We start from the raw sequence: 27,663 nt of genomic DNA on the forward strand, positions 1-27,663 counted from the left end.
AAGGATATTGCAATGTCTATGTCAGGATGTACTAAATATCTGGGTCTGGGGTATGCACACATCTTGCCTGCAACAAGTCACCTGCCAAATACTGTGGCACTGTTAGCCTGGGATGGAGATAGCCCACCCCTAGAGGCATGCTCACCCAATCCTGACCCTCCCCACTTCTGTGCCCAGGCCCCTGCTAGGGGTAGAGTTGGCAATAGTCACTGGGAGGGGTTAGGGAGGAGGGAGGCTGGGCAGGACCCGGGGTGCCAGGGTACAGGTGAGTGGAAGGCTGAGAAACTGTCCACTCACCTGTGCAAGTAGAAGGTGGTGAAAGGTGTGGCACATATGAGACAAGGCCCTAAGTCCTCAGTGCATGGTCTCTTGTACCATGAATTTCTCTTCCAAAACACTAAATTATTAAGAATTTCAAGATGACAACCAGAGAGCATTAAACCTGAAGTGTGGGGCCCCATACAAGTGCAGGGTCACTTATTCATGAAGCGTATTGGCAGCCGGGGGCTATAGAGGAGCCAGGTTCAAGGCAGGGAACCCATTAGAAGGCACCAGACCTATCTCGGTGATGAGTCATGAGAACTATAGCTAAGCCAGTCCTGGTAGGGATGGAGGGAAAGTGGGAACAGAGAGGAAGTGACATGGGAGATATTACCTACTGTTTCCCCAAAATTAAGACCTAGCCGGACCATCAGCTCTAATGAGTCTTTTGGAGCAAAAATTAATATAAGACTCGGTATTATATTATCTTATATTATGACCCGGTCTTATATTATATTAAAGTAAGACCAGGTCTTATATTAATTTTTGCTCCAAAAGATGTGTTAGAGCTGATGGTCCAGCTAGGTCTTATTTTCGGGGAAACACTGTAGGAGCATGGAGGTGAGCAAGGCAGTGGGATATAAGGTAACTTTCAGATTTCGAGTGTGGGCAACTGGTACTTTATGAAATGTCTTCACAAGAATTTTATCTTTTGCTCTGCAAAATAGCCCTGTGGAATATATTTTTTTACTTCCATTTTATGGTGGGGGAAATAGCTCAGAGAAGTAAGGTAAGTAAGTTCATCTAGTCAGAAGACTTGGGACTCAACCCAAGGCATTTGATTTCAATTGCACATTCTATCCACTAAGACACTTAGCCTCTCTGCTGCCCTGGATGACTCTGGCCTTGTTGTTCCTTCTTTCCTTCCTTCCTTCCTTCCTTCCTTCCTTCCTTCCTTCCTTCCTTCCTTCCTTCCTTCCTTCCTTCCTTCTTTCCTTCCTTCTGTGAATACTTATTAAGTGACCGTAATGCACCAGGCACTCATCTAGATATTAAAGATATGTTGGTAAACTAGCCAGACAAGGAGTACACATTCTAACAGGGTCCAGGTGCCAAATTTAATCAGCTCCTGGGAGGGTCTGCACTTGTCCCTTGAGTATCCTTGTGCCTGGGGGAAGTGACATTAAATAGCAAAAAACAGAAAACCACCATGACAGGTTGAGAGACTGCAGAATAAAGGAAAAAACTCTATATTTTAGTACTTTTTTTGAATAGGGTGCCCCATTTTTCATTTTGGGCCCTGGTAGCTGGTCCTGGCTCCCACTATGACCCCCCTAAAGCCCTGAGAATAGGGCTTTAAGGGCTGGTGGAAGCCGTTATTTATTTTTCCCTTCTGTTTCTTGTGCTGGTTTCTAATGAATTAGAGTTTGATGAGCTGCAACAGAGCAATCTGACTACAGGGAGGGGAATAAAGTGTCCTTTCGCCCACCCTTACCCAGAAACTGTGGGTGATTAGCCAAATCAAACCCTCGTGCTCATCGTCTCCACCTGGGTTGGCAGAGGTCCATTCTGTAGATAAATCATTATTTTGTTTTATTCTTTCTTTAAAAAATATATTCTCTCTTTCAAAGAATGTTATAAATTTCAGACTAGGAGACTGGATATTCCTGATGGAGGATAAGTTTCAAAGTATTAAATTGTCGCTGAGCCTACAGTAACAGTTCTGAATACTGTTCAGATGACGCAACAGTATGGGGCAGGAAGGCACTTAACGGGCTGATGACTCATCCCCTCCCGACGTCTTGCACCATAGAAGGCCTCCAGGAAGGCATGTGTTCAATGGTGTTAGGACGAACCAGTTTTCTCCCTGAATGCATAGCCCCTGAACTAGAATGGCTGCCAGATGGCATGGATGCTAGAACATGCTAGAATGGGGTATGATGCAATTCCAGGAAGTTGGGGACTGAAATCCTTTTAAAGGCAATGCTTTATGTGATAGGAAACAACAGTATGAAAAGACTAACCACGGAGTGAGTAGTCATGGAGAACTAAAATCATCATTCTTGCTGGAGAAGTGCCTGGGCCTGATGATATCTCTATGGCCTGCCTCGTGTCAGAGATTCTGAGGGACTATAACCTGAAAACCTGTGACACCAGTCAGCACATACCAGTCTTTACACTCCAGAATGTCTTGGCCTGGTCCTTGGCTTCGAACTAATGGCCACGAGGGTGCTGGAAGACGAGAAACATAGACATTGGTTCTAGAAGGTCTGGTCTGTCGTAGGCATGCGGAGAGTGGTGAGTTAAGAATCCTGATTCAAACCAAGAGGCATCAAGTGGTCTGAAGACTCTGCACTGACCGATGGGTCCTCCCTGGGGCACATGACCATCATTCAGGGCCCGACGTGGCTGCCCATGGTGAGCAGGAGGCCTCCTTGTTGTGTGTTTGCTGTGTGAGGCATGACTCTTCCTGACAGCGTTCCCTTTCTAGCCCAGTGGCCATGCTCTGTTCTCGCACAGCCCTCTCCATAGTAACAGAAGCTTCTACAGAGTTAACACCTCAACCCATTAAGCTTAAGTGCTTTTCAAAACATTTTATTATTGGCTGAGTGTTTGTGAAGCAGCTTACCTTGGACTCCAACTGGCTTCAAGAGGTTTGTGCCTGTCTTGTATTCTGAGGAGCTGTGCCACAAACCCTGCACATTCCATCACGCAGATCTCCACCCTTCCGTTTCCTTTCTCTCCAAAGACGGGGACCCACTCATAGGAAGGCCATGAGGAATTTTGATTTCAGTCTGTGTATCATTGCCTGACCAATTTAAAGAGAGGTCGTTCCCTTTAAAAATATTTTTAAAATCATATGTTATGAGGATGGAATCGGCCCACCTAGGTCAGGCAGTGAGCACATGACTAGATGAGTGAGTGAAGCTTTCCATGCTGCTCTATGGAGTGAGAAACTAATGGACCATGTTGTGTATCCTTTCCAAGACCCTCCCTGATATCAAGTCCTTTAACTTGTGTTGGCAGCCAGGCACCTGTGTCTGCATTCATGTTGCAATCACGATGTGATAGTTTTGCTAGCCCAAGAAAATAATATTCATTTATTAACATCTTATTAAAATTACTTAAATAGGCACACCAGTGTTTAATAGTAGTATTATGTAAGAGCCATGAGTCTCGAGTACATTTAACCCATTCATGATGTATCTGTTTTAGTGTGTGTGTGTGTGTGTGTGTGTGTGTAGAGTGGGGGGTGGGGAGTGGGTATTAAACATTAAAAGACCATGTATGCAGTATGCAATAGATGCAACAGATAAGGTACTGATTGCAATATAACTATGACAGGTTCTGTTGTGATTTTCTTTCTGCCCCCAACATAGGATTTGCAGTATAAAAACTAATACATGTCATAAATTGGATAAGTAGATCAAACAAATACTAGGATAAAGCATTCTACAATAACAAACCACAGTACATATTCCCAACTGGTGAGATAAATTCCATTCAGGAAGAGATTTTGGTTTCAGACCTTATAAGAGAATTGTAAGATCATAGCAGCATCTAATCTTAGTAGATAGTGGTGAGATGGCTAATCATGAATAATTTTAAAATCAATCTGTGGCTAAATGTGGTAAGCTTCAAATCACCTTACAGCTGTGGGCTGTGGGGGTGAGGGAAGCCACTGTGGTGAAATGGAGTAAAATACAGAATATGCAAAGCTCTCCACATTCCTTGCTCCAATCCCACTCGTGCTCTTTAATTGCGCTGAGACTTGAGATTCTTTTCCTGAAGTTTCCTGGAGCTAGCAGAGCGCCCCACATTTTCCCTGAGCTGAGTCCTGCTGCCGTCTCCCTCAGCAGTTCTGCTCCTCCCACTTCCTTCTGGAGGTGGGTGGGAAATCTGGGAGAGTCCGGTTTTTGCCCTCTTGGACACCCCTGGTGACCTGCAGTCCAGTGATGAAGAGGAGGCCAGTGAAAGAGTGGCTGTAGTTTTGACAGCTGGGCTTCTCCAAGGCCCCACAGATTTGGAGACACAGCAACAAAGGAAAGAATGACCATGGTAGGTTTCTGGAGGGTCCTTGAGCTGGAGCGTGATGAGAAAATCCATGTCAGGAGGATCTGGCAGGAGGGAAGCATGGTCCCAGCCACTGCAGGATTGGAGGAGCGGTGCTGGGCTGCAGATGTGTTTCCACCTAATTGGAGTGCAGGGTTTGTGGTGGGAGCTGGTGGGCAAGGCAGTGTTTGCATTTTGCAAATGATACACTTTTCTGAAAATTCTCCTCCCATAACCCCCTGACTGTGTGAACCTAAAATATTCCAACAGTATGTTAATGATAGCTAAATTGTCATGGCACAGCATCATGTTTATTTGAGGGCTGACTTCCAGCTATGTCATGGACTCTCTGTATTTGCAGCAGTGTGTTTTCCTACAGGAACAATGACACACATCTGCTTTTACTCTCAGGTCTTCTTTGTGTCATATTCTTACAAGTGACAATGATGGTAGTGATGATGATGATAACAGCTAACATTTACCTAACTTAAGGGCTTTTCAAACATTAACTCATTTCATCTTCATAAAAGCTCTCTGAGGTAAGTACCATTATTATTCTTCCCATTTTATAGAAGAGGAAACAGAGGCACAGAAGTACTGTAAGATCACACTCTGGCAAGTGATAGATCCAGGATTCAGATTCATTCTGTCTGGCTTTGCTGTTTATGCTTTTAACCACTTTGCAGTAGTGTCCTTTAAATGCTTCTTAAATGGCACAGGAATACAAATCAAAACCATCATCCATAGTGTCCAAAGGTGGTGGAAATTTGTGCCCACCATAAAGTATTCCCATTCTTGCACAGATGTATTTAGACATTTATTGACCAACTACCTACCACTCACTAGACCACCATATTGGGGATAAGACTAATACAGACATGAGCTGACTGTAATTTTGGAAAGTCAACAAATTGAACAAGAATCACAGTGACAAGGTTTATGCTAGATGAAGTATTTAAAATAACAGTAGCTAATATTTATTGAACGTTTTGCTTTGTATTGGTAGGCACTGTTCTCCGTGCTTTTTATGGATTTTATCATTTAGTCTTGACAGCAATCCTATGTGGAAAGTACAGTTTTATCCCCATTTTACAGATGAGAAAATGGAGGTACAGTAAGGTCACATAATTGCTGAATGACATAGCTATTTAATGGTGGAGCCAAGACCATAGGAGAACACATCTGGAGGACTAACCTAGCCTGGGAGTTAGGGAGTCCCCTTCTAATCCACTGGTGGGCAGTTCTCATTGAGATAACCAAAAATGGTAGGTCCTCCTTCATTTGTTCAGAAGCATTTATCAGGCTTCTCCAATATATAAAATATCAAAGCGGGGAGTGGTAGTTGGTGGCTACAGAGATGGATAATATAGAGTGTTTGCATTTAAGGAGACACAATTCAATAGCCAGTACTGTATTAAGTATTTAATTGTTTAGTGTTTTGACAGAGGAGTGGAAGCAGACAGGCTGGCTCATGCTTATACACAGTGTGCTAGAGTGAATAGTGAGTCCTTAAGAAGAAAGTAGCTCTGGCCCAGATTTCAGTACAATCTAGCTCTGTAACCTTAAGCAAGCTATAGACTTTAGAACAGGGGTGTCCAAACTTTTTCCAACGGTTTTCACCAAGGGCCATATGTGGTAAAACAAACAGCCGGGCCACTCACTTGGGGTGAAGTACGTATTGCCTCACCTGGTTTATTTAAGTAAACTAAATATATTTTTGGAATTTGCTGCAGGCCAATTAACAATGGATTGCGGACCGCAGTTGGCCCGCGGGCCGCAGTTTTGACACCCCTGCTTTAGAACATTAGAAATGAAGGCCGAGAAATTTTAATTACGAATGGAAGTTTTTACAAACTACAGCAATATTTGAAAACTGATTCTGTGATTCATGTGTCCCTTCCAGCCCCTAAGATTGTACAAATCTTAACTTATAAATGATTATTGAATTTTTCAATACCTAATGTACATGTCAGGGGCTTTGATGAGCTGAAGGTTTGGGAATACAGCACCATGAAATCTTCGTAGAGTCAGTGAGAGGAATTTTAAAGGAAGACAGGAAAGCAGCACAAAAAACAGGAAAGAGGTGCTCCCAACACTTGGGCAGGAGCTTGGCGGTGACATGAAGGAGAATGGGGCACTGCCAGAAGCCCTCATTGGCTGGAATGAAGGAGGGCTGTTGGAAATAGTGTAGGACTAAATGGTAGCGTTTGCGAGGTTTGGGAAGGAAGAGGAGGAAGGAAGAACAGAAGGAATGTTTTTCTAGGTTTAAAACTCTTTCTTATTCATTAACATAGGAGCCTTGTCTTATGTCAATATCTGCATAAGTGTGCCTTGGGGTTCCTGTATGTAGTTGCTTTGGGTAAGTGGATGGGGAGTGTCTAATACCACGTTCAGGAAACCATGGGGGAGGACAAGACCCCCCAAAGCCTCCTACATGTAGCAGAATTTTTATAACCTATCGTACTTGCATGACCAACTTTTAACACTCATTGGAACCTCTACTTCTTCAAGAGTCCTCTTCAAGTTGGGCCCCGGCTCACCTGCTGGGGCTGGGGGCAAGAATGCACAGAGAAGGGAGAGTTTCTTCTTTCCTTTAAGACAGTGAGCATCGTCTATAGCGAAGATAAACAAATGAGGGAAAAAATGGAGCGGGGAGACAAAGGAACATCTGCAAGGTACCAGTTGGTAGCTCTAATTCCTTTAGGCTAGCTGCTGTCCTGGTTGATGCCGCTTTAAGTGCTGTACTTTTTCAAATTTATTGTTTCTTTTTTTTTTTAATTATGGTTTTCTTTATTATGGTATTTATTTACTTATTGACTTATGGTTTTTTAATTTATTATGGTTTTCATTTACTATGGTTTTTAAAATTTTTATTATGGCTTATTTTACTATTTATTTATCATTTATTTTATTACTTGTTGTTTAAGTCTGTATGTGATTTCTTTTTTTTTTTCTTATGTTCTTCTTTTGGCACAAAGGCAACTGTGGCTCCAAGCACAGTCAATGAGCAGCTCCCAAGCGGGTGGGGTGGTCCTAGAAGTAATCTGTCTTAAGAATGTCATCTCGGCAGCACTGTTCTGTCTGTACCAGTCAGCGAGGAATAAAGGTAGAAGGCCCATCACATATACTTCAGATGTAGACCTTTTCTGAGGGAAGTTAGGGGAGGATCATCTTTTGTAGAGAACTTTGCCTCAAGCCCTGAAGACACTCTCTCAAGAGTAGAACATGGATATTTCCTCGGACTGCCAGAGCATTTTAGTGTGATCTGAATAGGACACAAAAGCTATTCGCTGTAATAAAAATTACTCTGGGCTTGGAATCTGAAGACTTAGGCCTGAGATCTGGCTCTTTTACTTCCTAGCTACGGCTAAGTTGCCTTCTTCACAGCATAGCAATGAAGGGCAATTGAGAAACATTGTGACAACGCTGTAAACTGTAAAGTTGTGCAAATAATAGTTTGTTACCTAGCAATACAGAGGATTGTCCTTGTCTAGGTTCCAGTTAAGTAGCCAGAGTCTGTGTAACTGAAGGCATGGTAGATTCAATAACAAATGGAGGGTAAAATTAAATGATAAAGACTCTATAACAACTTTCATTTTGAAGACCAAAAATAACACTATGGAGGATCCATGAACAATTTTCCTGAACAGTTGCTTTGAGTGGTAACTACTAATTCCTTCTCACCAGGGATTGGGTTAGAAGGATTGTATTTTATGCTAGGGATTGTATTTAACTTCCCCCACCCAACAGTTGGTCTTGGGCATTCCTGAAGGCTTGGCACCCTTAACAGCTCCTTCTCAAGCTCCCATGGGCTCAACCACAGGTGCTTCTTAAGAGTCTCCATTCCTCGGTGATTTTTCTCTGGGCTCTGTCTTCCAAATCTGGTCCCACTGTCTGCCGGGCTCAGTGGCTGACCCTCTGCTTTGGTTTCAGTCCTGGCTTCCCATCTCCTCCTTGGACTTGATGCTTCAGAGTCCCCCTGGCTTCCCAGGGTACCTCTCCCCTCACATTTTCATCACCTGAGAGGGGAGGTAGGTCATGTGGGTTTCCTATTCCCATCATGGGGCAGGCTGCTTTCTGTTGGAGCATGCATTTAGGAGTGTTGGGACCAAAGGGTCTTCCTACTCTCCTTAGAATTTACTCAAGTGCTCTTCCTGATGTACAGGGCATTCCTTTTTCTACGTGTCTGCTCTTCTGCTCAGGCAAGTCTTCTAGAGTTCACTGGTAGTCTCTCTGACGCTCCCACAGTTACATATTATGTTATGCTGAGAACATGGAGTCACTTCTTTTTGTTTGGGAAGAGACCTCTGAGTCTCTGTCAGCCCTGGCTGCTTTTCCTATGCTACACTCACTGCTGAGCCCTGCTCACCTACACTACCTTCTTTGTGCTATCTTTTTGCCTCTTCCCAAGACAGATTTCTCTGTGACCACTTCTGCCTAAGGGCCAGTCTTAAGCCTCCAGACCCTCCCAGACAGCTCAACTTGACCTCAAAGATAACATTCTTGCCTACTGGGCTATGTCAACCTTCGAACCTTGCCTCCCTTTCAGATCCTGCTTGTCTCTGCTGAGATGTGGGGCTTATGGCCCCCATTTCAGGGCTTACCTCCCCCATCCCAATGATCACTTTGCTTCCAGCACCGGGGACTAGTCTCCTGATCCTGTCTCTAGTCCCCATGGTTGGAGCTGTGAAGAAAGAGCTCCTGGGCAAGATGCCACTAGCAAGCCTGTCTCCCTAAGAACAACAGATCCGTTTTCTCTCTGGTTGCTCAGAAACCCACCCCTTCTCTCACAGCTGTGTGAAAAGAAGCCAAATGCCCATTCTTAATGTGTAACAACTGAGGCTCACATGCAAACTGCTGTTATCTCAGCAGGAGAGCAATTTGCAACCATTTAAAATCCTTTCACTCTTCCCTTCTCCTCAGTGTATGGTTGTACACATACCAGTCCATATTTATTAGTGCAGATGGTAAGAAACTCGTCATTGAAAGGGCTTAGAGCACAGAGGGAAATGGATTTTTGGCCTCACTCTGGCCTTGTAAACAAGGAGGCATGAATGATTTCAGGTTCCCAATTCTTGCCTCAAAAGAGCACAGTTTGCTTCTCTCCAAACACAAGAGGTTGTAAATTGGTAATTCATCTCAACCAAAGGCCACATGATGAGCAATTGTAGAAGTATTTTTTTTCCTTGTGTGCAAAGGAGGAACCCAACATCTGGGTGTGGGTTCCAGCTGGTATTTCACCATTTGCAGCCCAAAGACACTGTCTTGGCCAGCCCTGGGCTCCCGCACGTCCTCCTTTCACCCGAGTCATTGCGAGGGGACAAGTCAGCTCAGCATTTCCATATCACTTCTTTTTCTTCTTCTTCTTTTTTTTTTTTTTTTTTGTAGCTAAAAAATAAATCAGTTCTAATAAAAACATTTATACTATATTCTTTATTGTCAGCTAATCCTGCCCGAACTCATTAAATGGCAGTGTGTGGGTTATTTGCTGTCAGTGAAATTATCAAAGGCATTTTTCAGCTGGGGCACCAGGAAAACATATGCTTCAATGCCAACTAAAACAATAATGAGGAAATGTTATGATCAGTCTTGACCAGGTGACCCTGCCCATTTTAGATTAGTTCTTAATTTCAGCACAAGGGTCATCCTGTGAATTCTTACAATAAGTCACTGCTCACCACTCACATGAAAAAGATGTGACTTATTAGAAAACTCACTGTACTCATTGCAGTTAATGAGATGTGGAAAGCTTTGTAATTTGATTTGCTGAGCCATATGCTGTAAAGGGATACTGCTGATTTCATTCCTCCGTATTTAATTTAAGCAGTATGCAATCCCTTCTTCATATGGCTACTTATATAATAAAAATTAACTTGGGGTATAAAAAATACACCATTGTGGGGTTTATTACTTGGCGTGGTTCAGTTTCAAGTGTTTTTCATGGAAACATCTGTAAGTAATGTGTGCGGGTCTAATTTTAAATCCCGCCAAATATTTTCCATTTAACATTTGGTTTAACTGACAAGCTTGCAGAGGTGATTTTCAGAGTTGTCGGTAACAGATATGTATGCTATTCCCAAGGCTATGGCCTTTTTTTTTTTTTTTAATAGACGATAATAGAAATGCAAAACTTTTTTTTTTTTTTTTTTTACCTTTTATACATTTCAGTGGATACAAACAGTTCAGCATGCAGCCACTTCTGTCTCTCGAAGAGCCAGCTGTGGTATAATCTATTACCCCCTAAAAATAGTTACCTTGGTTGTGACTTTCATTTTAACATCTGTGAGCAAGGACACCATGGCAGGAAGACTGACTGTGGGAAAGGGACGCTTCAGGTCAGAGGCTTTCTCTACTCAGATAGGGAAGGAAGAGGGGAGTAACAGGACAGAAAGTCTGAGAAATGGGCCCAACCCCAGGGAGGTCTGAGCCTCCTGAGATGCATTAGAAAGCATGTTCTTTCTAGTTTCCTATTGCTGTAAAAAACAAAAACAAAAACAAAAAAAACACCTCGCCTAAACTTAGGGGGTCCCAGGCCCCTGGACTATCCAAAGGTCTGGTCAGTAGCTGATCTGTAAAGCCATAAAACAGAACTTTTCCTTTCTTCACCAGGTGGGGCTACCAGATAAAAAAGAGTTAAATTTGAACTTCAGATAAACAATAAATATTTTTCAGTATGAATATGTCCCATGACATCCTGAATTTTTGCTTGCTAAATCTGACAATCCTACCACCAGGGTCAGACGTGTTTGCTGACTCCATTCTATTCATGGCCACGAAGCTTTCTTTCAGGTTGTTTGATTTTGGTGGCTGACAAAATGAAACAGCTTGAATTGGGCAGGCGGGACAGTAGCAGCCATAAATACCCACCTCCAGTCGGGTCCCTGCGCAGCTCTTTTCATGAACTTGCGCTCCGTTCTCATCCTGGCTCTGTGGAAATGCTGACTCAGCACCACGGCAGGCACGAGGCGGGGACCCCAGAAACATAATTGAACTGTTTCCATGACTGACTCTAAAATAAAACTGTGTGTGGGAAGAGAAACTTGAGGGGGAAGTTCAACAACAAATGGAGAGGTGTGGAGTGAAACCTCAGGGAAACTGTTGGTTTTGCTTGAAGGGAATTGAATTGTGAAACTGGCAGTTGCGAAATTTCACTCAGTTGATTCTTGTGAGAACCGAAGTTTGTTTTAATTGTCAATTAAAGCCCGTGGTGCCTGGGTCCCTGGGACCTAGGGAACCCGGGGGTGGTGCAACCGGTGTGGGTCCTATGACAGAGCTGGCCACTGGGGGTCAGGATAAGCTTGCAGTGTCCCTGCTGCGGTCAGTACTTTCTCTGGAGGAAAACCCAGCACGCCCTAAAAAACCAAAGGCCTGCCTGAGAAGTTGAGAGATACACACCTTAGGTGTCCACAGAGCAGGCCACCGCCATCCTCCCTGGAGTTTCCCTTGGCAGCCCTTATTTGTAAGGCAAATCTAGGCCCACACATACATTGCTCTGCTGTCAGGTACTAAATTGCCTTTATGAGAGTCAGGCAGGCTTGCCGATGACAACACTCTGATAAAAAAAAAAAGAAGTGTGGCCTTGTTGAAGATTTTATGTAAAAGGAAATGATTCATTTGAATTCAGAAGGAGTTTTAAAACAAGGCAGAAAGACCCAAGCCCTGGATTTTCTGCTTTATGACTTGTTTCTTAGAACTTGTTTAAGGAAAAAGAGGAGGGAAAAAAAAAAAAAAAAAGAAAGGAAAGACTATCCAAAATATCCAACCAAAGTTTAATTCTCGTTCGTTGCTGCTTTTTTCTTCAGATCAAGGTCGCTTTCTTGTTAACTCTAGACTTCAGCCGCAGAAAATTAGATTCCCCTCACTGAGGGATTAACCGTATAGAAGAGTTAGGGAATGTGAGGTCTTGAGAGACTTGAGATCGACGAGTTTGAAATGTTTGAAGGAAAAAAATCTTCAGTGGTTTAAGAGCTTCACTAAGACACTTTTAAAAAGACTCAAAATTGCCCTTATTTAAGAGCTGTGGAGCTCCAAATACAAGTCCCTTTTCTTTTGCCAAGAAGCCACTTATCCATTCTATGTGTCTTTAATGCTTAATGGAAATGTTGGGATTCCTATTCAATCCCAAACAGGAATCTTACAGTCAACTGTATGATTTTTTTTTTTTTTTTTTTGCAAAGTCCAGTTGTTTTTGTTTTTGATTTTGTTTTTTTATTAAAGCTTCACATTTCTGTTCCTTTTGGTGATGGTACATTGAAGAAAGAATTCATACCATTCTCAGAACCTGAATGACAGAGAGAAATGACTCATGTCTTTCGACAGGGTCCAAGTGTTTGGGTGGCGGGGCTGCTTGGATTGAGAGTGATATTAAAGAGCTCTTTGACAAACTGCAGCTTGGTTTAGAGATCATCTATTTTGAACATTCATTCATTCATTCATTCATTTATTCAACCAGCATTTATGAAGCACTCACTACATGTGGTTCTGTGCTAGGTGTGAGGGATATAATATCTTGTAACATAGAGTTACACTTGCCTTCCAGGTGCTTGCAGTCTGGTAGGGAAGCAGACAGTGTGAAGAGAGACAGAGCTTATTTTACTGTAGTGGACCCATTTTTGTCCTCTCTTTTTCATCTAGAAGATGAGAGAAAAAAATCCAGGTTGGTCAACATGGTTTATTAAACAACTGGTACATCAGCAATAACAACCAAAGTCCAGTTTATTTGGTTAGAAGACAGGCATCCATGACAGGTAGCCATCTTTGTTGACCGACTACTTCCTTTTTCCAGGGGCCTACCTTCTCTCTCAATGACCCCAATTGCTCTTTGAAGCCACACCTTCTGCCTGCAAACCAATAGGATAAAGTGGGGATGGAGGGAGAGTGCACGCTGATCACGTATACTTTCTGACTTTGTAACCAGCTGTTGAATGGCTTGACATGGCTTTATGGTTAGAGTGGGGAAACCGTTCTTTTCCTTCTGTAAGGAGGAGAAGCCAGGAGTTTATTTAATCTTTTCTAGGCAACTTATTTTATTGCATTTTTAATTTCCTCTCTTGCATTAACATGACCCTTTTCACTGGCTTCCCACGCCTAGTGCTTAATTACTTATCATTAGCAATGTACACGGGGGCCTTGCTGCATATTTATAAATGTGATCATTAGTACATGGAAAGACAAAGGCTTCTTTAAGACTGTCATTAGTTATTCTGTTTTCATGGAAATGTTCATTAGGAGAAACTACCCACCTGGTTAAATAATTATAATTAAGAATTGGTAATCTCCTTTGCATTTTTAACTTGATCTTCCGTCTGTTTGTATGAAGCTAAACAAGGCTTATTTGGCCAGTAGTCTTTCATTTTCAGAAGAATTGTCAACAAATACAGACTTTTTGTTTTTAACCTATAGGTGGTGACTGATTTGCAGCATGATAGATGTAATTTGTGTAATGCAGCAGTTATCTCCAAACCCATTAACCAGCTGTGGAATGGTGAGTCTGTGAATGGAATTAAGGATCTCTAGTTGATTTCATTTTCTGGACTCTGTCAGTGGTGCAAATTGAACTGCAGGCTTATAACCAAACTTAGCCAAGGGTCTCCTTTAGCTCCTCAGCCACAAAGACATCAGGCTGGGTGGCCACTGTTCCTTTGGGTGTGCCAGGCCAGGCAAGACAAGTGGCAGTTGGATAGTGTGAGTGTTTGTGTGTCAGCATCTGACTCTTTATATATTTTTGACTAGGGGTAACCACAGTAGTGTGAGGGCTGTGGCCCTGCCAGGGCCGTGACAAAGAGTCCACGAGGAGTCTTCCAATTGCTAGCAAATGGCTATGAGGCCCATACATGGTTACGTGTCAGCTGAGCTGAAACAAATGAGGTGACAGAAACACAAGAAAGGAAGCTTGGTCATGCTACTGCCCACTCACTCCCCTCTGCCCAGACTGGTCCTCAGTGAGCTGCCACCCTGGACTGATGAGAATATGCCAGAGATAAACCGCAACTGTGGGAAATGCTGGGTGGGGGCATACATATCATCTGTAAACAATTAGGCAGCCACTGCTCATTCAGTGCCGTTTTGAGAAGCTAAGGAAGTCTGCAATCAGTTATATCTCCAATTACCATAAAAATATATTAGCCATTCATTCATTTATTAATGATTCATCAGTTAACCACACATAATGAGCAAATAATTAGCAGTGCTGTACGGTTGCCAAAATTGAAGAAGTGTTGGCATTTTAAAGATGAAAGGTTGCATTTATGCAAAAGTCTGGTGATGATAAAGTTAATATGGAAGATAATTATAAAAGTAGCTGTCCTATATTACAGGCTGAGGTACCACAAAACTTGCCTAATTGAACTGAAATTAATATTCTTCTAAAGTCTGCATGTTGCCACACACAAACTGCTGAATTTCTCTTGAAGATCTCCCTTCAGTAAGGTGCACAGCACAATACAAGTTAATAAAATGCCAGACAGCTAGACTGTGTTCTTTGTTTGCTTGGTTCAGGGCCTCGTGGAAAACAATAAATTGCATTCATGTCAGCTGAGGCCCATCCCTTTGCTAATTACCGTTTGGTGCTGAAATGACTTCTGTGAAATTGGGAGCATGAGGAAACATACAGCCATACAAGGGAGGCTTTTCAGAGTTTTGCAGTAAATGTGAGATAGGCCTCAGGCACACAGATGTTAAAACAGTGAATTCCCCCACAGATTACTCTAATGGAAACCCTGTCAGGGTAAGTCAAATCCGGGTCTGTGGTCAAAATCTAATTAAGGTTTCTGTACTTAAAAAGAATATGAATGCCTGGGGGTGGTGATGAATGTATAAGAAACTCACTTGTTTGTAAAATTGTTAGCATGAATAGTAAGTACCATGGGGCTGTTACCTGGGATGTAACACCTGTTTTCTGAATCACTCTCTGCTTTGTTGAACGCATCGGGACGGGTTATGTCAGAGGTCAGTGAACTCAGCTCAGGCCAGAGTGGCCTTCCATCTTTGGGGCCTGGTGGAAGGCTTGGTTTGAGGTCATGGATGAAAATGGATCCTTAGAAGTCGCCCTGGAATCCCAGAGGGTGCTTTGCTTTGCCACATGAAAACCACCCAGATGATCCTGCCCAACTGCCTGGCGCCACTGAGGAAATAGTTCTTGCTAAGGGTGTGGGGCCGGCCAGATCTCCCTCGTGGGGAAACAAAGGGTCGTCTGCTCACGCGGCGCGCCCTCAGCCTGTCGGAACTGCCTCCCCGAACAGCTGCAGCGTGCAGGCACGGCCCTGCTTCTAATAGAGGAAATGAATTTATAATGCTGCAGTCTCTTCATTTTCACCACGCACAAATTTCCCCTTAAATACTTAAAAACAACACCCAGAGCTGGATATACCTTAAATTTCGAATAAATGAAATCTTAATCCAGTCTGTTGCTGAGTCTGAGTTGTTATTAAAGAAATAAATTTAAAACAGCAAGTGGTTTGAGAATTTTTGAATTTAATTATTTAAATCTACTTAGGGTAACTCTCATGCGCTGTTTCAGATTCCCATTGAGAACATGAATTCTGGGAAAGGTATTCCATGCAGGGCCCTGGAAATATTAACTTTCATGTGCAACTGTGGGCCCAGCCATAGACAGACTGTGCCACCCTCCTCCCCCCAAAAGCAGAATAAATAAACTCTGAAATTCTTTTTTCCCCCTGTAAATTTCAGTTGAGTGATACAGGACATATTTTTCAAAGAAGGGAAACTAAGTCTTCTGTCGACTATTGCAGCCCTCTTCAGATGCATTGTTTACGTGTAATCATCTGAAGCTCTTTAGAGAACAGTATGTTTATACAGCCTTTCACTAAGCAAAGTTAGGGAGCAAAGGTAATGATAACATGTATAATTAAAATGGTCAGCAACTTAATTAGGGTGTATTCTGGCCAGGTGTGTGTTTAGGGTCTGATTTTTGACATTTGTGAAAATGGGCCTTCTACAATGATTGTCCCAAGGGTGATAGGTTCAGGACTGGGGTAGAACACTGGGATATTTTAGTGCCACTTTGCTCCTCAAACTTGAAGGGATTCTGCTTTCATGGTTAGGGCCAGGTGCCACCATTGCTGTAGTTCTGAGGGCAAAGGATACTTACCAGATATTAACAGTGTAGCTTTTTAATGACATCCATATTGGGATGTGGGAGAGGGAGAAGGTACAAGATTCGGGCACAGATTTGTGACTTTAATCTCTTTCTTTAGTTCACTAGGATTTTGCTCTGGCATATGATAGGTTTGTTTTGGACCCTGTGAGAAAGGGTTAAATTACTAGATACCTGTGAAGAATCTCACTGGAGTGTGGTCTCACCCACACAGTGAGACCCTGAGGCCTGAGTCAGAGAGAAGCCTAGAGTCTAATTTATTCCTATTTTCTGTTGGCCATTTGATAGCAATCAGGGCCTTGTTATAATCAGAACTGCCAAATGGAACTTTCCCACACCCAACCCAGACTAACGAGAATATTGACTTGGAGTGATTTCTAGATCCAGAATTCTGCTTTTCCACTCAATATAAAAATCTTCATTGAAGCCAAAATCTTTAAGAAAAAAGCAAATCTTAGTGTGGGGCCCAGCCTTAGCTTTGACCTTGTCTCTAATAAACTCAGAAGGCTATAGAAATTGCATAATTCACAATGTTCAGAGGATGTGTGAATGCTTTATGGTCTAAGAGATCAGACAGACAGACAGACGAGCATTAGACGGGAAGTGAGGTCCCATGGTGAGCAATGGCTCAGAAGTCAAGAGTTTTCGGGTTTATGTTTCTTAATAACCATAGCATAGACTTACAGGTAATTCTGGGTATTTAATTTAGAAAAATCTACACACATTTATGGAAGAACTCCCCTTTTCCAGGTGCTGTGCTGGACTCTACAACTTCACAGAGGGGGAATCATGGTTCCTACCCTTGGAAGGCTCTCATTTCTGCGGGGGGCAAGGTCAGATATTCAAACAGCATGAATTCAACTCCATGTAGCCAAATTTCTGCATTGCTACAATGTTTAGCTTGTCAGAGCCCAATAAATGTTTGTGGGATGAATGGATCTGTGGGGACAGAGCCAGGAGTGCAGTTTCCAGGCTCTCGGCCTCACGTGGAAAGGTGCTGGCTCAGGTAGTAAATGGCTATCAGCTGTGATCAAATGGCCATCAGCTGTGGCTGGTTGGCCGTCAGCTATAACCAGTGAGCCATTGGCCACTAATATAACTGCCGTGGCTATGCTAGCAGAAAATGGGGCCTAGCAAGAAGATGGTGGCTGAGCTAGCAAGAGCGGATTGCAGTTAGCACGGAGGAGTGAAGTTCGCAAGACGTTGGTTGATTGGCAGAGAAGCGGACGGCAGGTTGCAGATCATGTGGCTCCTACTTCCTGTGTCTCCAACCCACTACCAGCGAGACTACAGTGGTATGGCTCCCCTACTATAGCTCCGTTGGTGTTTGTTTTTGGCCTCACCATGTCCTGCGTTCTTATGTGGGGAGCGGGACCAGAGACCCCCCATGACACCCTGCATGACAGGATCTCTTAAAAGGGGAGTGTCATGTTTCTTGTCTTTCTACCGTGTTTCCCCGAAAATAAGACCTAACCAGAAAATAAGCCATAGCATAATTTTTCAGGATGCTATCCCCTGAACGTAAGCCCTACTGCATCTTTTGGAGCATAACTTCACATAAGACCTGGTCTTATTTTCGGGGAAACACGGTATTGTGTCAGTTAGAGAGTTAACATTTATAACTCATTTTATGCCCCTCAATGCTACATAATATTATTAAATATCATCATAATAAACTAGGATCCTAAACAGCCAATTACATTTTCTTATAAAGTTAGTGACATTTAACTTTTGTTGGGCAGATGGCATCATATTGCACCTGTTGGAAAAGTAGGCATTTTGGGAAGGGACATTAATTCAAAACTATTTATAATATAGCAAAACAGTATGCTTCTTAATATGGGTATTTGCATTATTTCCCAAGGAAGTAACATAGCTGACTTAGCCCTAAATTATTATTATTATTAATAATATTAATATTTTCTGCAACAGTCTAACTCTTTGAATTGGTGTGTCTGAAATGAGAAGATCATAATTTCTTAAACTCTATGCTATAGTTTTCTGGTTTTATTTTTCACTCTCTGTATTGTTTTTCACTTCAATTTCTTCTCTCTCCTTGACATGTCTCTCTCCTTTGTGTCTGTTTCTCCTAGGCCCTCTCTTTTCCCTGTCCCCATCCTTCCAACACATTCCATTCCTCAGGGATGCCCCTCACACCACTTCTGAGCCCAACTGTACAACCGTCTTTTAGGGTCTTCAGAACAGCTGTTTCTGTCTGGATTTCTAAGCTTCCATAACTCGCCCCTCTCCTAGTCCACTTCTGGGCAGGAAGCACTGCAGCAGTCAGAATGACTTCCTCCTCACCCTACAAATGCCATGTTTGTTTCTTGGGCCTAGGCTCTTGGGAATGTCCTACCTGGAAGCTGTCTTCCCATGTTGCACTTTTCTACAATAAACTCTATGTATCTGTTGACCAACTCCTCTTTGAAACTGCCCTTCTTTGTTTCCTTGATCTTCACCTCTTTTAAGTTTCTGATGCCCACAATTTGGCAACTGTTTCTGTTGTATCCTATAGTTTAGTTTTAGCTTCTCACATAACCCCTAAGCTTCTTATAGCTGCACAAAGCTACAGGACTTAATGTGTACCAGGCTCTGTGTGAAGGTGCTTCACATGTTTTTTCATTTGCTCTTCATGAGAACCCTGTGAGTTTGGCATTACAACTAAGGCCCAGACAGCATGACTGACTTACCCAAGGTCATGCCGTTAATAAGAGGTAGAGCTGGGTTCTGCAGTAGTCGCTATGCTGTACTACCCGGTCCCCTCAGGACTGAAGGACTTAATCCTCCAGCTGTTCGGAGGGCTGCTGGCTGATAACCCTCAGCTGTCAGCTCTCTCTGCTAATTGCCTTTGCTTAAGTGTGCCTCTTCACCCATTGTCACACCCCTTTGTTGGGCCTGTCTGCATCCAAAGACTAGTTTGCAGGGGCATAAAGTTCTGTCTACTTTACCTCCACTTGGGATAACTTCTAAGCGCAAACCAGCGTCAGAGCGCTCCGTGAGGTTGACCGAGACCTTTGTTGTGACTACGTCATAGCCCAGCTTCCCCCTTGGCACCAATCTTCTTTCCTTCCCTTTGCTTTTCCCCTACAAATAGTGATGCACTTGTCAGAGAACCCAACCTAAACAGTTGGGACCAGGAATGGTCTGAGAAAGGTGATGCTCAAAAGGGATTCTAGAGCTTGATCACTTGCTTGTCACTGATAACAAGGACTCTATCCCTAGGGGTAGAGAGAGCAGTGATAGATCCTGGCACAAGGGACTGTGTGCTGGTGGAAGGGAATGCACTAGTGGGTGAATGTGTCAGGCGTTTGAGAAATATAGGGAAATAGTAATTATAAGAACAATGGCATTGGATGACTATTGCTGAGGGCAATTAATGCTTTGGGGAAAAAAAGAGTAATTAACTAGCAATTAAAGGCTTGGTGTGAAAACCAGAAGGCCTCACTGATTGGATATAATGTGAGCCTCATTTCTTCTAGTTAGAGGAAATTGGAGATCAGAGCTAGAACTTAATCATAAGATTAGCGGAGTTCCAGGGAAATTTGAAGGCACGCATGAGAGGTAGGTGTGCCACACTAGCCAGTTTTCTGATTGGGAAAGAGCAGGACCTTGAGATAAGAGATAGTGACATCTGAGCTGATGTACTTAAACATCTTGAGTCTCCAGATTCCCCTAAACCCTCTGAGGCTGCAGAAGTGGCCCACGCCCCTCTGTTAAAGACTAGTAGTATTTTTCTCTTGCTTGAAGAAGATGCAGAGGCCTCTGCCTTGTAAGACAAATGTGTCCCCCTCCCTTCAAGATCTGCCTTTATGTCCCTTCTCTTGGCAGCCAGACTAATAAATAGAATTAAATAAAAACATTGCCCAGCTGGGGAAGTGCTGGGCCTGCTGGGATAGGAAAGGAACAATACCTTAAAGGAACTACAGGCTCTAGCTAAGAAGTATTGGCAGGCTCTTGAACATTATTTAAGAGACTGGATTCTGAGAGTACTGGCTCCATTTGGGTGGAATGTAACTTTATATAAGGGAGAATTTACTATACAGGAGAGCACCCTCCTGGGAAACAGGACGTCTGGCAATCATCCTGGGATGCTACTCATATTCTGCTAGTACGGCTCTTGGAAACTTGGAGAAAGTAATAGTCCACATAAAATGAAGTAGAAATGAATTACCATAAGAGTTGGTAGGAGAAAGAATGAAAAGTCTCAGAGAAATGGCCATAACAGAGTAGAAATGACACATAAGGTCGGAAATCCCACCAAATAATTATTTTCAGTAGGAAGGCCTGGAGGATAGACCACATATTTTGAAAAGCATCCCTGGTGTGCTCTGGCACTCTGCCTATTAGTCATCAAATGATTATGAGGCTAGAACTGTGCACCATGAACTGTTTTCTGTTAGAACCAACAAGTCATAAGGTTGAGTGGGTGAGCCCAGAAGTAATCCATTGCAAGATGGAAAGGGTGCACTTAGGACTGGATATGAAGAGGGTCATATGGCACAAGTAGACCGCCTGGTCAGACTGCATGTCATCATCTACCACCACTGTACTGCCTCTTCCCCAGTACACACCTGGGACCGCATTGGGTCCTTCATGACCGGTTGATGGAGAATGTAAAAGGCTGAGCTTGGTTCATGAATGTGTTGGCTTGGCATGTGGCTGCAAACCCCAAATGGTCTGCCACTGCACTAAAGCCCTACTCTGGGTTGACTCTGAAGTCACCAATTAGTGGAAATATTCCCAGTGAGCATAGCTTCAAATGGCATACCTGCTCATCTACTTTGTGGGCAAAGAAAATATATATAAACTCATGGTCAATGGTAAATGGCTTGGTTGAAAGGTCAGGAGCCAGAGGAAGAATATTGGAAGACAAAGAAGTCGGAGGAAGAGACATTCCTATGGGAATGGACACGAAGTGTGGAGATCTTCATATCACAAGTTCACATTCACCAGAAAGCATCCAACACTGAGGAGGCATTAAACAAACAAGAAGATAGAATGATTAGGCCAGTTGACATCAGCCAGCCACTCTCATTGATCAGCTGGCACAATGGGTGCATAAATGGAGTAGCCTTGTGACAGAGCTGGAGGCTATTTATGGGTCCAAAGCATGGCTCCCACTCACCAAACTAATATAGCTATTGCTGCTCCCAAATGTCCAAGCTGTCAGCAACAGGGAACAATCTCCACGGTGGCATTATCCTTTGAGATCACCAGCCAGCCACTTGTGGCAAGTTAGCTACATTGCTAGAAGGGACAGCAATTCATTTTAGCTTAAAAAAATGATATTCCAGGGTTTGCCTTTCCTGCCTGCAGAGCCTCAGCCTGCACCACCATCTGCAGTTGAGGGCTTAGAGTATCTGACCCATTGACAGGGATCCCACATCACATCATGTCACACCAAGGGACCCACTTTATGTCAAGGGAGGTGCACCAGAGGGCACATGGTAATGGGATATCTTTATTCTATTTCAAATAGAACTTCCTAGAAGAAGCTGGTCTGCTAGAGTGATGGAATGTTCTTGGTACAACGAATAAGAAAATGAACACAAGAAATAAGACCTAGCTCTTGCCTTCACAGTCAACTGGAGGAAAAGATACTTCACCAAACTATTATAAACACTGTGGCAAATGGAGTGGTCGAGATGAGCAGAGAGGAAAGAGGCCTTATCCAGTCTGGTGGTCAGAGAGGAAGGACAGTGATGCAAGGTTTCCAGGGGGAGTTGAGGCCTGAGCTTAGTCTTAGAGAGTAAGAAAAAGAAGATCAGGGTGCAGTGGAAGACTATTCCAGGCAGAGCAAGGGTACCAGGTGAAAAATTAGTATGGCTGGATGTTGCTGGGGCATACAGGACAAGGTCAGGGAAAGCAGGGTTTAGAAAATGAAGGCCCTTACATCTCATGCTACAGAGAATCAGCTTTCTCCTGTGGATGATGTGGGAGGCATTGATGGGCTTACAGTGAGGGGATGGGATTCCAACGCATCCTTCAATCTTTTTTCTTCATTCGCCTGCTTGAAGCTCCCTCTCTTAGTTCCCTGACATGCAGCTGCTTGAGTGCCTTTTGGTCACCATACATGACACCTTACAGAAGCATTGTATACCAAAGCACATCTCAGTTCTGGCAAACACTAGCAAATCTGCCTGCTGAAGAGACATCCTTGAGGTCCCTGCAGGTAGGGTCTGAAGCACTGGAGTTGCTGATGCCTTTTCAGCTTTTCTAGATAGCTAAAAATTACCTTTCTTCCCCCAGATTATTTAAAACAGCAAAAGAAGTCAATGATTGATTGTGGGCCCAGACCTCCAGGAAAACATTGGTTTTTTTGAGGGAGCCACCCAGAACTTCCTGCACATTGTTGGTGCTTGGACAGCATCCCAGCGAAGCTTAAAGAAGGGGGTGAACTCTAATGATCAGACAATGTCGTATCCAGTGATGAACTGATAGACAAAGAAGGAAAAAATGTCAAGAAAGACCACCATGTATTAGAAAACAAGGAGACACGTGAACTACTTTGGCAACAAGCTCCTGTCCAAGTTGAAAGTCAACACTGGATTCCAGGTAGAATCCAGTGTTCTATGCAGATGAACTCAAATATGAGGTAGAGGTCACCTTGGGTTTCTTTGTTGTTTTATTCACTAATAACATATAGAACACAAAATGATGGTTTGGAATAATAAACAATCAGATTAAGAACTATAGCTAGTCTACAAGCCCAGAAACCCTGTTTATTTGCAGAAGTGTGATATTGAAAAATTATGTCACCAGGATGTCCCACTTGGGCCAGCTGTTCCAAATTAGGAATCCATAGAAACCTCTACGAACTGAACAGTTTGTATCCTGGGTCAACACTTGGTTTGCTCATTTCCCATCTAGCTCACAGAGATCTAATGCCAAGTTTGTTCCCACATAGCCCAAGGTGTCACTCTGCATACTACACACAGAGACTCAGAGACTCTGAGTCTGGCTGTGATAGGCTGCTATCAAGTTTGAACTCAGGCATTATAACTGAGAGATACAGGGCACCCTGTAGAAATTAGATAAAAGTTTAATATGGCTAAGATTGCATGAAAAAACAACAAAAGGTGAGTGCTATAACCCAAACTGTGGGACCATCCATTTGTGAGTAGCTTCTTGTGAGCAAAACACCTGGTAAAAATTGAGTGTGGGAGAAGCTTTAATAAGTGGTTTCTTTTTAACCTATTAAAAGCACTGTTAAATTTAATTCAAATGTTGTAGATCTGCATAAAAATGGTCAGACTCCTACACGGGTTGAAGAACTGAGAGTTGAAAGTCCTCTACGGTTCTCTAGGTTTCTAACCACATCTCCATCCCCTTCTTTATCCAGTTGCTGCCCTCTCCCCTACAGAAACCCCTCTCAGTCCCTAGTAAACTGGACTCTTTAAGCCTAGTATAATTTCCATTCTGTTTCCATTAGAAGCCAGCTGGTTCTCACAGTGATTCACTTGGTTACCCTGCCCAGAAGGGACCAAAGTACAGATATCGGCTGCCATTAATTCTTGGTGAGCTGGACTGAAAGATTGACAGAAGGGGGTTCCTAAATAACAGTAGAATAAAAGAAACATGGCTTCTTGGTGGAGAGGACAGTTTAAACAAAGTGATAACATTGGACCCAGGTAGACTTTTTAGCCCCAAACGTGATGGATCAGTTTCATCTACTTCTGAGTTACAGAAAAGGAAGTAGAGAGGTGGAATTTCTAGACCCAGCTCTGCTACCAACTTTAGGAACTTGGTTTCCTTACCTGAAGTGTGGAAGGATGAAACAATAATCTCTGAGTTTCCTTTCGCCTTGAACATTTCATGACAAACAGTCACATATGGCCACCCTGGATGGCAATATTGCTACTGTACGTTTTCTTTAAACTGATTCTCAAATCCATTCAATATGAAGTAGATTAGTAATGGGAACCAGAAACTCTGAAGAGGCCACCCTCATACATGGGAATTTACTGACTTGCCCTGTGTATTTGTGTTTATTTCTGCTGACTCCTAGGTGGAGGTGGATTCTAGGGAAGTAACATTTATATGAATCCAAATGGAGAGACAAGTTTTCTCCCTCATCTCCCCTTCCCAAACAATCCAGCTTAGTTCATCATCTTGTGTTGACATTACTTATGAATGCTAATGAGCTCATAAATGCTAATTAATAACTCCATGTGCTTCTATTTACTGGCAAATATAGGGATCCAGGTGCAGCGTAGACCTGGACCCAAACACACTACATCTCTCCATCTCTGAGCCGAGAACATGGGTGGGGTGACTCTTGCAGTCCTGCCAAAGTCAGGGGCCCTCCATACCTTTTAATATGTGCGGGAGCCATAATTAACTCTCACAAAAGCATCATCTTCTGATTTCCCCCTGAGAAAAGAAACTAGGGTGAAATCCAGCATATAGCAAGGTTAGGTTGGACTCCAAAACTTTGGGGAGAAGTCAAAGTGCAGTGGTGGTTTGGGAACCCTCCCCAGCCTGACCTGGAGGCATTGTCACCTTGGCACAGAGTGTGGCAGGCACCTCTGAGGGGCAGTTTGGAGATCTCTGCGTGGCTAGACAGAAAGAAGGTCAATGGGACTTTGGGGAATGTAGCAAGCCAGCGCCTTTGTTCTCTGACAGGTGTAGCTGCTTCTCTCTCCTCCATTGGGCAGTGAGCTCTGTCAAGCCAGGAGCTCAGCCTGCCAGAAGCCAGGCCTCCCTAGGTGTGTGCTGCTTTGACATCGCTGATTGAACTTGTGCTCTTCTTTGGGAGATTCTGAACTTTCCTCAGCGAACAAGATGAGGCCTGACCTTGGTTCTAATGATCGCATTACTTTGAATGTATCAAACACTTCACGATGCACCGGGCTTTAAGCACTGAATGCCTCACAACAATACCATTTATTACTGTCCCCCTTTGAGCATTTAGTAAACTGAGGCAGAAGGGTTATAGAACTTTGCCAAGTTCATACAGCCAATAAGTAGCAAAGCTGGGAGTTGAACGTGGCTGCCAGCCTGAAAGAAGCCCCTCTCTAGACTGCTGCCTGGGTGCAGCTCCCAACATTACTGCAGACTCTGTTGCTGGGGTCCGTTCCTGCTCATATGACTCTGTGATGTCAGCAAGTCTGCTTCCTAGGGGTCCTCCATCCCCTGCCTTTTCAGGACCAGTTTTCTTTCCAGCCTGCAGAGCTGGATCTGGAGAGCAAGGTCCTCTGCCCAGCTGCGATTGCCTCTGAGTCCCAGAGCCCCTCCTGACTTGGAAATCACCTTTCCCCTACCAGTACTCGCCATTCTTCCCCCTTCTTTCCTCTCAGGGCCCAACTCCATTTTTTTGCAGCACTGGCCTGACCCTGTTTTTAAAGTCCCTGTAAGATTAACTTAGTATCGCCCCCTCAGGGGGCGAGCTGTGGGTCCAGGGGAGCCCAGCTGAAGATAAACACGTACATCATGTGTTAGACCCAGGCTGGGGAAAAGGGCAAGCTATTGCTTTTGGATGAGCTTCCCAGGAGTGGAGGGACTTTTCTCTGTAAAGAAAAAGTAAAGCTTTATAAACCCTGTGCTCTTTTCAAAGAGGCCTTATGGGTGGCAAAGCATAGCCACCATGATAAGGAGAAAGCTAGAGAGGCAGAAAAAGAATTGCTAACTACATGCTGGTGCAACATGCTTTTTAAGGGTGGGATATGGGAGACAGGAGGGAGATGCCTCTCGGCCCCCATTTCCAATGAACACAGCAGTGGCAGGCGGTTGACACCTCTGCTGCTGCTGCTCTCTCAGGCAGCCTGCCTCCCTCCATCCCTCCCGCTCCTTGCACTGGGTGGTGCTGGTGGAGAAGGGGCCCAGGGCTGTGTCTGCCAGCCCCAAATGCCAGCAGCTGCACAATCCTGGGATAATTGCTCATATCTGTTTCTTCTCTTTTCCAGGCCTCAGAGAGTGTTCCAGGAACGAACTTTCCGCAGTATGATGACCTGCAAAAGCAGCCCTTCCATTTACATTTCAAACTCCAAGTCAGCCGTGTCAAAGTTTGAACCAGGGCTGTGGAGGATAATGGGTCAAATGCAATTAGCAGCCCAGAGAGCTGCGCATTGCAGTCTGATTTATTTTTTTGCCCATCAGATTCCAAGAATCCCAGTGCTTAAAAGCAGCTAAACAATCACTCTATTGTTCTAAAATAAAGCCCAGTTAATTCAAAAATCAATTGCACCACCAGGTGGGGCACACTCTGGCCCCAAACAGATGGGGTCGAAAACGCCCCCAAAATGCAGTCCTGTTAAATTAAAAACTTGATCCAGGAGTGGAACAAATAAGAAGCCATGAATGGAACGGAGTCAGGTCCACTCAGGCAAATTCTTTCTTCTCCCACTCCTTTCCCTTCTTTTAAAAAAGAAAAATTCACCATTCCACTTTCATCAGTGTTAGCATCTCTGCAGAAATGCAGCCATCCACCCTTTTCAGTTCAATGTGTTACTTTAATTAGTCTGAAAATTAAAGGGCAACTCTGGGCCAATGTGCGTGATTATGAAAATACATGTGCATCCCATGCAATCCTCTCATTTAATTAATAGTCTTGTAAACTATATGGCTCACTTTCAGGCGGTCTCGAGGTATAACAAGTCCATTTAAATATCCACTTAATACTTAACAGGATGTGAGGGACACAGTATAGCATACGGGCCCTTCTCAAGTTTCACTGTCTGACATTTTTCAAAGCTGACCCAAGTCAACCCGAAAAATGTTTAACACCCTGGGCTTGAACACAAGAAACTCTGTGATGAACAGACATTCAATTACATTTTTTAAAAGTGAGAAGCATTTTTGTAAAATAGCGACTCTGGAAACTAATTGGCAGCCGCGAAACTTGTGAGCGAAGGCCAAATCTTGTGGGGAATTTTTACTACAGTAACACGATTCAAAGAAAATGTGAATAAAAGGCATCTTTGTTTCCCAGTCAAATTAGCTGATTAAAAAATAAAACATCTTAACGTGTTTAAAAATGTAGAATTAATTATTTATATGAACAAAAATTAAAGCCAGGTTATATGAATTCTACTCTGTGTGTGACTTGAATGGGGCAGAAATAGCAATCCTTGTGGATCTGTGTCTTAGGTCATTAAGCAACACTAAATATTAAGAGCTCTGGTTATTGGAAAAAAAAAATGCATGCAGGTCACATGGTGTGCTTCCCATTTTGATTTTCAAAGTCCAGATTAGTTATGGTACACATGAAAAATGTGATTCAGAATGAGAAAACT

General features: G+C 43.4%; 1 long non-coding RNA gene across 1 annotated transcript; it reads left to right on the forward strand.

Moving 5' to 3' along the window:
• The first annotated feature begins 4,115 nt into the window (after positions 1-4,115).
• LOC141572384 (uncharacterized) lies at positions 4,116-27,439 on the forward strand. The gene is made up of 3 exons (XR_012497747.1): positions 4,116-4,320; positions 13,717-13,798; positions 26,335-27,439. It is a non-coding gene; the product is annotated as an uncharacterized LOC141572384 (long non-coding RNA).
• The last annotated feature ends 224 nt before the right edge of the window (positions 27,440-27,663 follow it).

Source organism: Rhinolophus sinicus, linkage group LG06 (genome assembly GCF_036562045.2).
Source record: "Rhinolophus sinicus isolate RSC01 linkage group LG06, ASM3656204v1, whole genome shotgun sequence".
Classification (NCBI taxonomy): Eukaryota; Metazoa; Chordata; class Mammalia; order Chiroptera; family Rhinolophidae; genus Rhinolophus; species Rhinolophus sinicus.